Source organism: Pygoscelis adeliae, unplaced genomic scaffold (genome assembly GCF_000699105.1).
Source record: "Pygoscelis adeliae isolate BGI_AS28 unplaced genomic scaffold, ASM69910v1 Scaffold26, whole genome shotgun sequence".
NCBI classification, from domain to species: Eukaryota; Metazoa; Chordata; class Aves; order Sphenisciformes; family Spheniscidae; genus Pygoscelis; species Pygoscelis adeliae.
The window spans coordinates 334067-347681 of NW_008825104.1; the positions used below are offsets into that span (position 1 = coordinate 334067).

Here is a 13615-nt window from a genome sequence, read left to right on the forward strand (position 1 = left end):
CTAGTATTTTTGATGAATATTTTCTTTATTGGGAAATGCAGCTAAGGGCTAGCAAAAGCAATAAACAGATTCATGTCAGAATCAGCAAATTGCCTCAGCTGAATTAGGAAGAAAGCAATGGGAAAAGTCTGAACATAATTTTTACACTTTCAATATAAAACTTCAATTTTTATTTTGCAATAGCATATTAATTCTGAAAATTGCCAATTTTTAATTGAGTAGTTTTTAAAAGTTCTGAAATTCATAAAACGAACATTATAATATGATCTTTTTTTAATTTCTAGTTGCATAGTTTTAGTTTTGGGGTATGTGGGCTGGATTTTAAATGCTACAGAGTGTATTCTGTATGCCTCAGACCGTTCAAGTGAATGTGATACAACTGTAAACCCAAATTAACCACTTGAATTGTTAGAAAATGTTGAATAGTTACTGATTAATATGGCCATGAGTGTAACTTCTGTATGCTTTACATGCTTCCAAAGAGTTAGAAATATCACAAGGTAACATACTCCTGTTTGCTTTTTATGTACAATTGTCAGGATTAGAATTTTCTATGAAAAATCACTGAGATGGCATTGTCGTGGTAGAGAGTGAGTATTACAAAATAGAGGTAGAAAAAACTAGTATGTGTCATGGCTATTCCCCAAACAAAATTCAAAGTTAATAGTAAAGTTAGAGGATAGCCAATTAATCCTTATAGCCAAGTATCTAAGTATAGTGGATAGCCGTAGCTATAAAGATGCACAGATTATGTTTCAAAAAAATTCTACTAAAAGGCAGTGCAAGGAATAAAACTTTGGAATTATTTATTTAAAAGGAGATTTATCTTGGGGCCACAACCCCTATAAAGTTTTGATCACCACTGCACATTTATTATAAAATACTATTACTGGCAGAGGTAAGGCTGCTCAGCTTAATTATAGATACTCAGTCCCACTGTATGACCATATCTATTCCACTGTATTTTTGGCCTCAGGTCCTTTGTGTAGGACAAGAGTAATGATTTCCCTCTTTTCTCACACAGACATTGTAGGGATTCATTGATAGAATAACATTCAAAATGTTATTTAAAAGGAAAATTATAATTACATTGAAAAAAGAAACTATACAATTTCATTTAATTAGACATCTGAAGTTCCTATGCTGGAGTTGGTTACATGCCATTCTCAATTTAAAAAGAGTACTTTTGACAATACAGTTGTAATTTCTTCTGTTTTATGATTCAGCAATCAATCTTTTTGGGAAAAAAAAATTGTGTATGTGAACAGATCGTTTTAAAGGAAAGCTCTTTCCTCTAGCCCCCTCCCTTTACCTGTGCAAAAGCACTATCTTGTATGAAATGAAATGTTACAACTGCATAGTGATAGACTTTTCCTTAAAACAGCATTGTGGTTCTGACATTGCAGCTAAATTCCTTTTTCTATTTCATAGTGAAACATCTGAATTAATGAATAAAAATAATTAAATGCTCTAACAAAAGCAGAGAACTTGTATCCAGTGAAAAAGATCTATGTTTTCAAGTTTCCCTCATCCTTCTGAAGAAACTAGCTGAAGAAGGTTGGGAAGCCTGTTCTTTGGACTTAATGCTATGATAATATATTTTCTTTAAACATAGAAGAAAATAATATTCTTTTTGTCAAAATACAGAATTTAAAATGAAAAGAATCCTATTTTTAGCCTTAATGTTTTAATAGACTTGTGGCATGATTCTAATTTTCTTATTGTTTCTTTGCCAGTTGAGTGAGATTGGTTGGTTCAGACATGCTTTTATAAATTGTTAATAATATAGAGAAAAAAATAAAAAGAACTATTATCCAAAAGGTTTTTCTGTCTTTTTGAATATTTCTTGGTTCTGCCAGAGTGTAACAGAAACAGTCCTTCCTACATTATGATCTGAGTGGGCCATGAATACACCATGGATTGAGTGGCTTGAACTTATTAATTCAACAAGAGACATTAAAAAACATTACCTCCCAGATGGAAAAACGTCAAATAAATTCTGTCATATGAAATTTGCAAAAAATTCTGTCCCCTGATGAGGTGGTGGTTGTATAATGGAGAATCTAAGGCGTTTTGGTTCTTGAAATCAAACAGTATGCTTCTGTGTATTCCTATGAGACAGTTTACTCAGAAAAAGGTACTCCTCACACCATTACAAATTGGAACAGTAACACAGTTTAATCCTCTGTTATTTTAACAATAAAATATTCTGTTTATATGCGTAAATTAAAATTGTCTTTATTCAAGAAGTTACATATGATTGAGCCAATTTGGCAGGGAAAAAAAAGTGCAACTGGTATGTAAATATTGTATTAAAATTAAGACAGTTGCCATTTTCAGTATATTGTTTGGTGCATTTTTCCAGTGAACCTTGAACTTCTAAATGCAAATCAAGGTTTGGTAAAGCATATTTCTTTCTCGTAATGATGCCTCTTCCTGTATGCATTTGCTTTTCTGTCTCAGGCACTTTAAGTTGAACAGCACTTTACGTAAACAAGCAACCAATTAAATTATGCCTTATGCTTTTGCTTTAATAAAACCTCTTTAATCAGGCCCTTTAATTAACATCAGTGTTAGTTTGTCAAAATTGGAGCCATTCAAACTTTTTTTTCCAGGATAACTTAAGTACATAATTCCTTTGGACACAAAATTAGTGTTTATGGACATGTTCTACTGTATTCTAGCATATTTTCTCTAGCCAAGTGCTGTGCTCATGAAAGATCATATGGATCTCTCACTGCCTATTTTGCTCTTGGCAGTGATATATATGGATTTTTTCAATTAAAAAAAAATCTGTAAGAAAAATGAATTTTGGCCCTGTAAATAATAAATGGCATTTACTAAGAGAGCCTATGCCAGATAGCAGCTGGCCTTGTGTACGTATGCTGGGGGTAGAAAGAACCTCATACCCAGGTCTGTAAAAAGCTGTGCTAGAAGTTTTACAGTGTCAGCTGTGAGCTATGTACCAGAAGTGTGAGAGTTTACCAATGCTCTAGTCTAGAGGATCATCTTAGTGCTTTCCTATCTCTAATATCGTGGTATCTGTGAAAAATGGCAATCAAGTGATATATTTTCAAATAACTGTAAGAAGAAATACTTCCATAGTATTTGTAGAACAGCTTGCATGTTTGAATTTTTCAGTCACGGTTCGCATGTATATAGAGGGGAGGGGAGGGGAGGGGAGGGGAGAAGAGGAGAGGGGAGGGGAGGGGAGGGGAGGGGAGGGGAGGGGAGGGGAAAAGAATCAGAGGAGAGGAGAGGAGAGGAGAGGATGGGGTGGGATAGAACAGAATGGAATATTCCTATTTCTATGTATAGATATTTCTATTCTATCTATAGAAAATAGAATGAATCATGAATAATCTGAATTTGGACATGGAGTTTGGAGAGGAAGAACCCTCTAGACTTAAGTTTCTTTCCCATTTGGGCTATGGTGTCAGAGGTTGCCTGATCTTTTATTCCTTTTTTCCCCTAGCATAATAAAGATCTAAATTTGTGAAATTCACAAAGAGCAAAATGCTCTAAAACAACAGAATCTTCCCAGTGAGAATGTGGTTTACACTCCAAAATCTCCATGTTTGAAAGCCTATGGGCTCAATTTATGGCATATCTCTGGCATGAGAACCTGTAGAGATCTGAACTACAGAAATGAGATGTAGCTACATGTTTGAATTTGTATTGGAGGGGAAGATAGTGTTCCTGCATATATTTTTTAAAATACCTGCAAGGAAATAGCTGGGTTTTTTACTTCATGAAAGGTTATTTAGTTCTTGCAAGTTCACTAGAAGGAAGAAGTATTCAAATCTAGATTACTTTTCTGGCGTTTAGCAATAATAGTAGCTGCTTTAACAGTGAACAATTCTAGAACTGTGTCAACTTTATAGTAGAGAAAGCTGCATGAATACAGATGGTGACCTCAGTTACAAGAGGATCAAAGACAACCTTTTAGAAAAGGCAAGGAGGAAGGAGAAAAAACAGAATATCAGGAGCACTGTCTTCCAAAAGGTAGCAGCGAAAGAATTCCCAAATTGTTCATTCTTCCTCTAATGGTTTCTGTACCATACGGTTTTTGAATCAGTAACAGCTGATGTGTTCAGACATAGTTTTCTTTTGAAGGGACTTGTCATAATATTTACCTTCTCTACAGCAACAGAAATAGCTTCCAAGGCTGAAATGGCCATGCTTACCAAAACTAATGAAATCAAGAGACATTTCCATGGTGAATTAATCTCTTGACACCATTATTTCAGGGGATAAATAACATTCAGTGGACTGTACTTCATTTCAGCTGAGGTATTTGTGTTTTTTTTCTAGGTGTTACCTAGAAAGTAAGAGTATATGGTGTGGTGCAGATGTCTAGAATGTGAGACGTAAGATCTCCAGATTATTGAAATGAAAAGGAGAAACGAGCACGCTACATTTATCAAGAACACATAAATAAAAAGAGCCATCTGTAAAGAGAGCTCTCACAATAAAAAACTGTTGTGGGTGGCGACAGTTCCTTACCTGTTTTCCTCTTCCACCTTTACTGCAATTTGGTGTCATCCTTAATCCACTGTTCCTGTTCGTCCTGTCAGAACCAACACCAGAGTGTTCTCTGTGAATACTGATCTCCTTGGAAAGGAGATCAAAATTAAATTTTATTGATAAACTCAAGTAATCTGTCTACATATGGAAATACTCAGCCAAGTGTGTACAGTGTGAGTGATAAAGTGATATTTTGTTCAAAGAGAATGCAATAGGCCAGCCTCGCTTGTGTCTGTCTGAAAAAGTAGCCCAATTCAATTTCCCATATGTTAACCAATGTGTAACTTTTTGCTCTGCATTAATATCTGGGTTTTTTTCCCCATTGATTTCATTGCATTTTTCAGTTATAGCAGCAGTAAGTAGCTCTTCTTACTTAAAATATACCCAAAGAGATGGATGTATTGGAAAACAAATCAGATTAGGATATAGTTTATTAATCTTGTTCTATCCACACACACACACACAAAAAGCATTATGTACTCCTTAGTCAAAAGCTCTTAAAATATGAGCCTTATAGCCATAAGCACTGACTAGTCCTAGAAGTCTTACAGCTGACTCATGATTATGAACTTTCTTGTGCATCTATTTATAATAAGCCTTTTAGCTTAAAGTAGGAAGTACAAAGAAGATTAATAACAATTTACTTCAGGCTTTGTCATGGTCTGTAATTATCTTTTGTTTGCATTTATACTTACGCAGTGCTGGATCGTAAAATTTTAATGGAATCTACCAGAAATACCTGACGTGAGGATATTGCAGTGGAGGGAACCTTCTTTTTTTAAGAGGAAAAAAAGAGAGTAATTACCTATTGACTTCAATAAACTTTGGACCAAAGTGTCATTGAATGCTTAGGCGAACAAGCATCTACTGTAATCATATGCAACATATATAAACATAGTCTGTCATTATTTACTGGAGCAAAGAATTCCAAGACATTGTATCATTTCATAAGCTTAACTATAAAAGCCGAAAATAAATCCCAGCCTTTGCATAGCTGTCAGGAAGATATAACCTTAATAAGTGCTGTGCATCCACTAAAGCATTCCGTCACCATGTCACAAAATGTATTCTGTTCAGATAGAAATGGTTGCACTATAATGAAATGCTGCTCTGAATACTACATTTTTCCTCATTTAAACACTTTAAGGGTTAAAAGCACAGCAATTATTTTACATGAAATGAACCTGGGCTTTTAAATCTCAGCTGTGTCATGCAGCCTCCTGGTTGGTGAGCACCTGATGTCAGCAGTTTGAATGATGTCTGACACTAATTATGTGGTGTTCACAAGATTGCCAGGCAGGAGAGTCTGGGGGAATAGAAAGCTATTTAAAAGGTTTTCATGTGAGGTCTTACTCTCAATTTTTTGAAAGCCCTTACATCTCTTGCAGAGCAGCACCCTGCTAATGCTGTTGAGGAAGAGAAATGCTTTTTAAAAGGCTATTAATTAATGCTTGAAATGCATCGTTCTTGTTTGAAAGCCATATAAAGGAGAGCTTTTACTTCTGTTTGTGTGATAAATGCAAAGCTGGGGAAAGATACTTTGTCCTTGTCATACCACCTGCCTTGGTGCTGACACAGAAGAACCTACCTGGTCAGCATATCAGAGCATTCAAAATTAATTGACAGATAGACATAAAACATTGTTAAATAATTAATTTGCTCTTTATCTGCTAATAAATCTTTCTAAAATACTACATGACTATTGAACAATTCAAAGATTTGGTTTGGGGCCTTATGTATATGCTACTCTGGATTTATATTTTCCTTTATAGTTTTTAGAGATACCATTCCCTCCATTTGTGTATATGCATTCATGTATGACAGCTTTCCCTAAAATTCAGAAATGGCTTATATTTTCATTCAGATAGCTTTCTCCAAAGTCTAGGATTTAAAACTTTTATTTGTCATGCTTACGGTCAGCTTACGAATATTACTGAAGTAAGCAAGTCAAGCAGCTTGTCAAAGCAATCTCAGACAGTAACTTGCAGTTGTGAATGGGATCAGGTCAACGTCCAGACAGTACATCTACGTGAGGCAGAGGCAACATTTTATACTGTCTTCAAGCAGGCAGACTCATACCAGTTTGAATCTTTCAGCACATGTTGTATCAAGTTATCTCACTCTGTTTCCAAAGACTCAGAAGGCTACATGAAACATCTTGGAGTCCTTCTTCGCCTTTGTAGAGTCCCACTTGTTTAATTTTCTTCTCCCATATCCATCAGCTCTTCGAGGGAGCATGCATTATCAAGCTGTTACTTTTACAGTCTGGGATGGAAGAAGGAAAAAGTAGAAAACTAATGCTATGTTTCTGTATTGATATTTTACTAAAAAAAATTAAAGTTGTAAATTATAAGCACAGAATATTTAAAAATAGTCCAATATTATTAGTTAATAATTTATGAATGAATAGCTCTTAAATGCAATTCGCATGTGGAATCATAAGCAGGTAATACTGTTTCCAAAGGAGGTCTTGTACTGAATTTTGTACCAGTGCTGATGGGGATCATTGTGGAATGGAATATAAAATACTGCTGGTGTAATGCCGGCGGCTCTCTTTTTGAAAAAGACGGTATACACTATAATTGGGTTTGAACCACATGACGTTTTTGAACCTTATGTGGAGGGAGATCTCTACAACTACCTGAAAGGGGGTTGTAGGAAGGTTGGTGTTGGTCTCTTCTCCCAAGTGGCAAGTGACAGGACAAGAGAAAATGGCCTTAAGTTGCACCAGGGGAGGTTTAGATTGGATATTAGGAAAGATTTCTTCACCGAAAGTGTTGTCAAGCATTGGAAGAGGCTGCCCAGGGAAGGGGTTGAGTCACCATCCCTGGAGGTATTTAAAAGACATGTAGATGTGGTGCTTAGGGACATGGTTTAGTGGTGGACTTGGCAGTGGTACATTAACGGTTGGACTCGATGATCTTAAGGGTTTTTTCCAACCTAAATGATTCTATGATTTTAAGTTTTTTGTATTAAATTCCATTAGTAGGGCACATATTAGATAGAGAGTGCTTCACTTGTTCTCAAAATAGTGGTGCTAAGTAGGTAAACTTTGTACATTTAACAGGGACTACTAATACTGAGGATATCACACTGTTACAGATGATCTGATTGACTTTGCTGAATTATTGCATTATAAAAAGGTGCACTGTAAAACAGTCGAATGCAAAGCAATACAAGCAGGAAAGAAGACATATAGCTTACACTTACAAGATGAGAAATTCTGCCTAGCAAGAGGTGAGTCTGAGTGGGAATTTAATATTACCAACTGCAATGAAAACACTCTGTAGAATGCTATGACTTAAATAAGGCTAACACAACCCTTGAATGAGTGAAAAAGAGTGTTTGATTCAGAAGAGTCATGTTACTTGAATGCCTAGCACTGGTAAGACTACTACTGAAATATTGATCCTGTATTTCGTATCCCAGAAGGGGACCACAGAAATTATTAATGGAAAACCAAAACCGTATTGTGTGAAGAGTTTTTAGAGTATGCATCTATGTGGCCATGTGCAGTCAGTCATTGATTAATGTGGGTTAGCCATGGGTTAGCTGGCAAAGGAAGAGCTAGGTCTGATCTGAACTGTACATCTGTGAAACTGCTGGTTTTCCTACCTGTGTGGATGTAGTGGCGAAGGCCCAGTCCCACACTGTTACAATGCCATGTGTCCTTGGAGCAGAAGTAGCATCTGCTGTGCTTAATGAAGAAGAGGCATGGAAGGTAGAGATGTTGATTATTTCGATACTTTTTCATGGAAAGCACATTTGCTAGGGTGAAGCTTCTTGTTAACCTTGTAAAATCAGGGAGGAATTTCTCCCCTCTGATACGTATCTTAGTTTCTGGGTGCACTTTTTTCTTCTCTTTTTGCATCATCAAAGGTTCACCATGGCTGAACAGGTTACTAAGCCACACAAAATGGTATTCTGCAACTATATAGGAATGTACAGTTGGGTGTGTACATAGGGTTGGGTTAATTTCATCCCAAGTCAGTGTGGCAGAGATTTGGACAGTTCTTCACCTTTCCGTCAAGCATATGTCACAGCTAACTTTCTGAGATCATTTGGATGTATCTGATCCAATCATTTCCCTGTATCGCAGCTTTTTGGGGGGCGCCTCAGTCTCTTCTGCTTCTTGCCTGAGGCGTGTATTCAGTTTTATGGAAGAACAAAATGTATTCTGTCACTGAAGTATCTGAGTGAAACTCAGTTTGTTATTGAGACTTTGTGTGGACACTGGCTAGCTCTTGATACAGAGAAAGCCAGCTGTTGCAATTTTATGGTTATAGGAAAGCTGATGTTTAGCAAAGGCAAATTTAAAAAGGAAAACCACCCCTCTCCCTGTAACCTTGTAGAGCGACCAGATTGGGAACATGTAATGAAATGTATTCATTATAATATCCCATAAGTATTTCCCCACACATGGCAACAGACTAGGGAAATGCTTATCCTTCACATTTAAAAAATAAAAGATGATCCTCCCCCAAATGCCGTGATGCTGAAAAATATTTGAGGATCACTGTGTATAACTGATTCAAACAAAAAAAGATATTAAAAGCCTAAACATGAGAGTATCAGAATAGGACAGTAACATTATGTTGTACATTGGATTAAACATTACTGTAAAATCAAATACTGCTCAGGTGTAAATATTTCTAAAAGGATTTAATTTTATTTGTTTTGGTTTTAGAACCAATGTCAAAGTAGGTCTGAGAAAGCATTGTTTATAGTGAGAAAGCAAATAGTTTTTATATATATAAATTATTTGGGAGAAAGTTAAGTGACTTGATAACAGAAAATACCTAGAATCAGAAGTTATCTTTTACATGACTTACCACGTTAATATAGCAGAAAAAGACAAAAGGAAATACACTGTTTGGATGCTGAAGCAAAACAAATTCAGATAGGAAAAAGTGAAGATTTTTAATAGCAGATAATATTAGGGGATAGTTGGATTAAGAGGGAGCTGGGCTGTCTGTCATTGACTTTTAAAATCGAGACTAGATACTTTTCTGTGAATGGATCAGATCTCAGACAGATGGTGTTTGCCAGAGCAAGGTCTTCAGTCTTTGTTACACTGGTGATCAACTGAGGAAATCAGAGCAGTTCCTTTTACAGTGAAGACTGACTAATTTCTTAAACACTTGGCCACTGAATATCTGCTTCTAACATTAAAGTATTCACACAGGTATTACCATGCTGTTCCTACAGTGTAAGGGTCTAAATGTATTTCATAATGAAGGTTGCTGTTTGATTTCAGACAGGGCTCGGAAGTGCATGGTGCATCCAGCAGGACTTTACATGCTGCACAGATTATTTTATATATATCTATGTAATTATATTGTAATTTTACAGGATGGTTGCCCAGCACACTGAACACCATCTCCGTGTATACAAACATTAACAGCACACTCATGAGAACACGAGTGTTTTAAAGTCGCAGCACTGCTTTTGCTTTTTATTGACATGCTTTACCTTTCACTGTAAATATATTGTTTCTTGCTTTTGACAATTAGACTTACAAAAAGATAAAGTAAACATGGATATGGACATTCTAATGAGTGTGTTTTAAAAAGAACTCCCAAGTTTAGGAAGTACAGAGAGGAAATTGTCTTTATGAGTTACTTAACACTTTCAGTTTGCATGCAACAGTAAAAACAAAAGCTCAGTAACTATGATTTCTGTATTGCAGTTTAGGAAAACATTACACAATTAATTCCACATAATACTTCCAAAAAATCTGGTTTAATCAGGAGTATGTTTAGGAGTGTTAAACAGCTTCAGAATGCAAAATGCATGCCATCTACTTAAGCGACTAATTGTAATAAAGGTGTTACATCCTCCTCTTCTACCACAGTTAGTAACTTAAAAACTACAAAGAGTTCCATTTCAAAATACAACTACCATCTACCTGACTTTTTTCCCCCTTAGGTAATTGTGTTGTCTCTGGAATACTTTCATTGAAATCTGGTTATCAGGAAAGAATGTATGTTCTGTGTTGTTGGAAAGAGGAGAAGTGTCTTTTCATTCCTTTTACCTTAAGCATCAGAGATTCCCAAGGCTTCAAAAAGCCTGGGTTTTAGAGTAAACATTCATTAACTGTTGTGTAAAGATGGTCTTTCTAATAGTACAGGCTTGTAGTTTCTGTGTTTTGCTAGAATGACCTTTTCTGCAATACACAGTTACGTATAGCCTTGTGAATACAACACACAGTAATTTAGGGCTGTGGAGGGGAGAGAGAACTTCAGACTATCTTCTCTGCTTCCAAGTTATGATCAGCAATGCAGGAGTCTTCAAAAATCACAATTTTTAAATTTGTAAGATAACAGTCCCCAGTTCTGCTCAGTTAAACATTTTTGCCCAGTTAAATTCAATGCTAATTTTACAATCTTATAAACAATTATTTACACATGTTTAATTTTGTTTGCATGCTTGAAGTTTCAAAATTTAATAACTTGTGAAATAAAAAAAACAGAGGGCCTGCTTTTAGAATGTGTTCACTGGGCTGAGTTTCACCCTATGAAATTGAAGGTCACTTGAGATACTACAATTTATTTCATACTTATGTACAGCTTAGTTACTGTCATTAGAATGGATGGTTGTTCTTTTACGAATTTAGTAAGAAATAATAACTTGTCTACATAAGATGGGCTAGTCAGTAGACTTCTTAGTTGTTTTAACAAAGCTGATCTTGAATTATTTTGCTTTTCGAAGGCCATTTGTTATATCAGTCTTTTTGTTCTCATGTTTTCTATGCTTTCTCCACTCTTTACTTTTTCCTAAAAAAATGTGGTATTTTTTATCCAGGCAATTATAAGAGATATCTGTCTAAATTTTTTTCCCCCCCCTGGAATATTTTTTAATAATAGTTCCCTAAAAGTAAAAATATTTTTACACTTGCAACAATGTTTTGCTTGCATACTAAATGTTCATAAACATAAAGGCAACACTATCTGTACAAACATAAATTCATGTTTAGCGATCAAAATTGGATAATCTGAAAAGCACTGTAGGTTTGCTTTGGATAAAGGGATGGGATAGAAATAAAAAGCTTCATGGGTTGAGAAATTTCCTGAAATTGATGTGTGTGAAAAATAAAATTGCAGTTATGATATAGTGAGGGGTGGTTCATCCCCTTTCTCAAGCTTTAATTTCTTAAGCTTAATTTTAATATTGCCATTTTATAGGTAATGTGTATTTTCTCCTATATCATGTGTTTTCCTGGGCAACATTCAGTCTATTTTTCCTTCTGTTGCTAAAACTAAACAAAAACTTTTAGGGAGTGCTGCACAGAAATTCACCTCCCCAGTTTGTCTGGGGAGGCCGAAACTTTTTTTTTCTGTATTTTCTCCCTGCACTATATTATTTGAAGTTGTAACTCTCTCTTGCATTAATCCTAAAAACTGAAGTGCTTAAAATTAAGTGATGAAAATTTTATATCCTGTTTTTTCTCTTTTTTGAGGGTCTTACAGATTTGTAAGAAAGGCATGCTAATTATGATCAGAATGATGTCAGTGTTTTCCTACCTGTGCTTTTGTAAACATACATGCACTGAATAATATGTTATAAAATTTATTTGTGTTATTCTGACATCAGTGAAAAATGGCCCATTTCTTTTCAAGTGAGTAAAATGAATAGGAAGAGAAATGGTGGAAAATTTTGTGTTAGCATTAGAAATGCCTGACATCTCTGTTAATGCATTATTATTTTTGCAAGTATGCAAGAACTGCAAACTAGCATGTTATGCAGCAGATGCTTTAGATGTTGTGCAGTGGAATATGCAGCAGCTGAAACTAATGGGATTAATTGATCTTGACTGATAGAATTAAAAAAGCCTATACTTCTAACTAATATTCATAAATATTCAAGTCTATTTGAAATAAAGTGTACAGAAAAATGCTCATGTCAAATACAACTGATGGGTTTTAGTTTCCCTTAGGTTGAAGTATACTATGGGAACATGATAGATGAAGAACTGGTTTTCTGCTCATGTAAACATAGGTTTCTCTGCAGATGCAGTACTTGATTGGGTGAAGAAGCAGTGTGCCACATGATTATTGGTTACCTGTAGGGATTAAATCCTATTTTGCTGGGGTCCCATTATTTTTAGTACCTCATACATTTACTCATGGCAGAAAGGTAAATAAGTATTTAAAAAATCATTTTACTTTTTACATCACCATCAGCAAGGCAGAGCAGATGGACATTTCCCTGCATGATTTTGTTGTTGCTCTGTAGGTTGGGTTGGTACTGAGAGATGCCCGTGTTCGGCTCAGTTGCTAATATCCAAACAAGCCCAGAGCTGAGATAAGGGTTCATATGATAAGATAGTGCAGGACTTGGGAACCCCACAGTGACCATTTTGCTTTCTGTGTGCTATTGGGAGAGTCAGCTGGGCCTGTGTTTCCCAGATCACAGAATAGAATCATAGAATCATTAAGGTTGGAAGAGACCTCCAAGATCATCGAGTCCAACCATCAACCCAACACCACCATGCCCACTAAACCATGTCCCTAAGCGCCTCATCTACCCATCTTTTAAATACTTCCAAGGATGGTGACTCAACCACTTCCCTGGGCAGCCTCTTCCAATGTTTAACCACTCTTTCAGTAAAGAAATTTTTCCTCACATCCAATCTAAACCTCCCCTGGCGCAACTTGAGGCCATTTCCTCTCGTCCTTTCGCCAGTTACTTGGGAGAAGAGACCAACACCCACCTTGCTACAACCTCCTTTCAGGTAGTTGTAGAGAGCAATGAGGTCTCCCCTCAGCCTCCTTTTCTCCAGGCTTAACAACCCCAGCTCCCTCAGCCGCTCCTCATAAGGCTTGTTCTCCAGACCCCTCACCAGCCTCGTTGCCCTTCTCTGGACACGTTCCAACATCTCAACATCCTTCTTGTAGTGAGGGGCCCAAAACTGAACACAGTATTCGAGGGGCGGCCGCACCAGTGCTGAGTACAGGGGCACTATCACTTCCCTGCTCCTGCTGGCCACACTATTTCTGATACAGGCCAGGATGCCGTTGGCCTTCTTGGCCGCCTGGGCACACTGTCGGCTCATGTTCAGCCGGCTGTCGACCAACACCCCCAGGTC

The 13615-nt window shown here is 36.4% G+C and overlaps 1 protein-coding gene across 1 annotated transcript in view; it reads left to right on the forward strand.

Moving 5' to 3' along the window:
- GLIS3 (GLIS family zinc finger 3) overlaps nt 1–13615 on the forward strand; it is a 175989-nt gene that overhangs the window by 108615 nt on the left and 53759 nt on the right. The gene's annotated exons all lie outside the window — the stretch shown is intronic.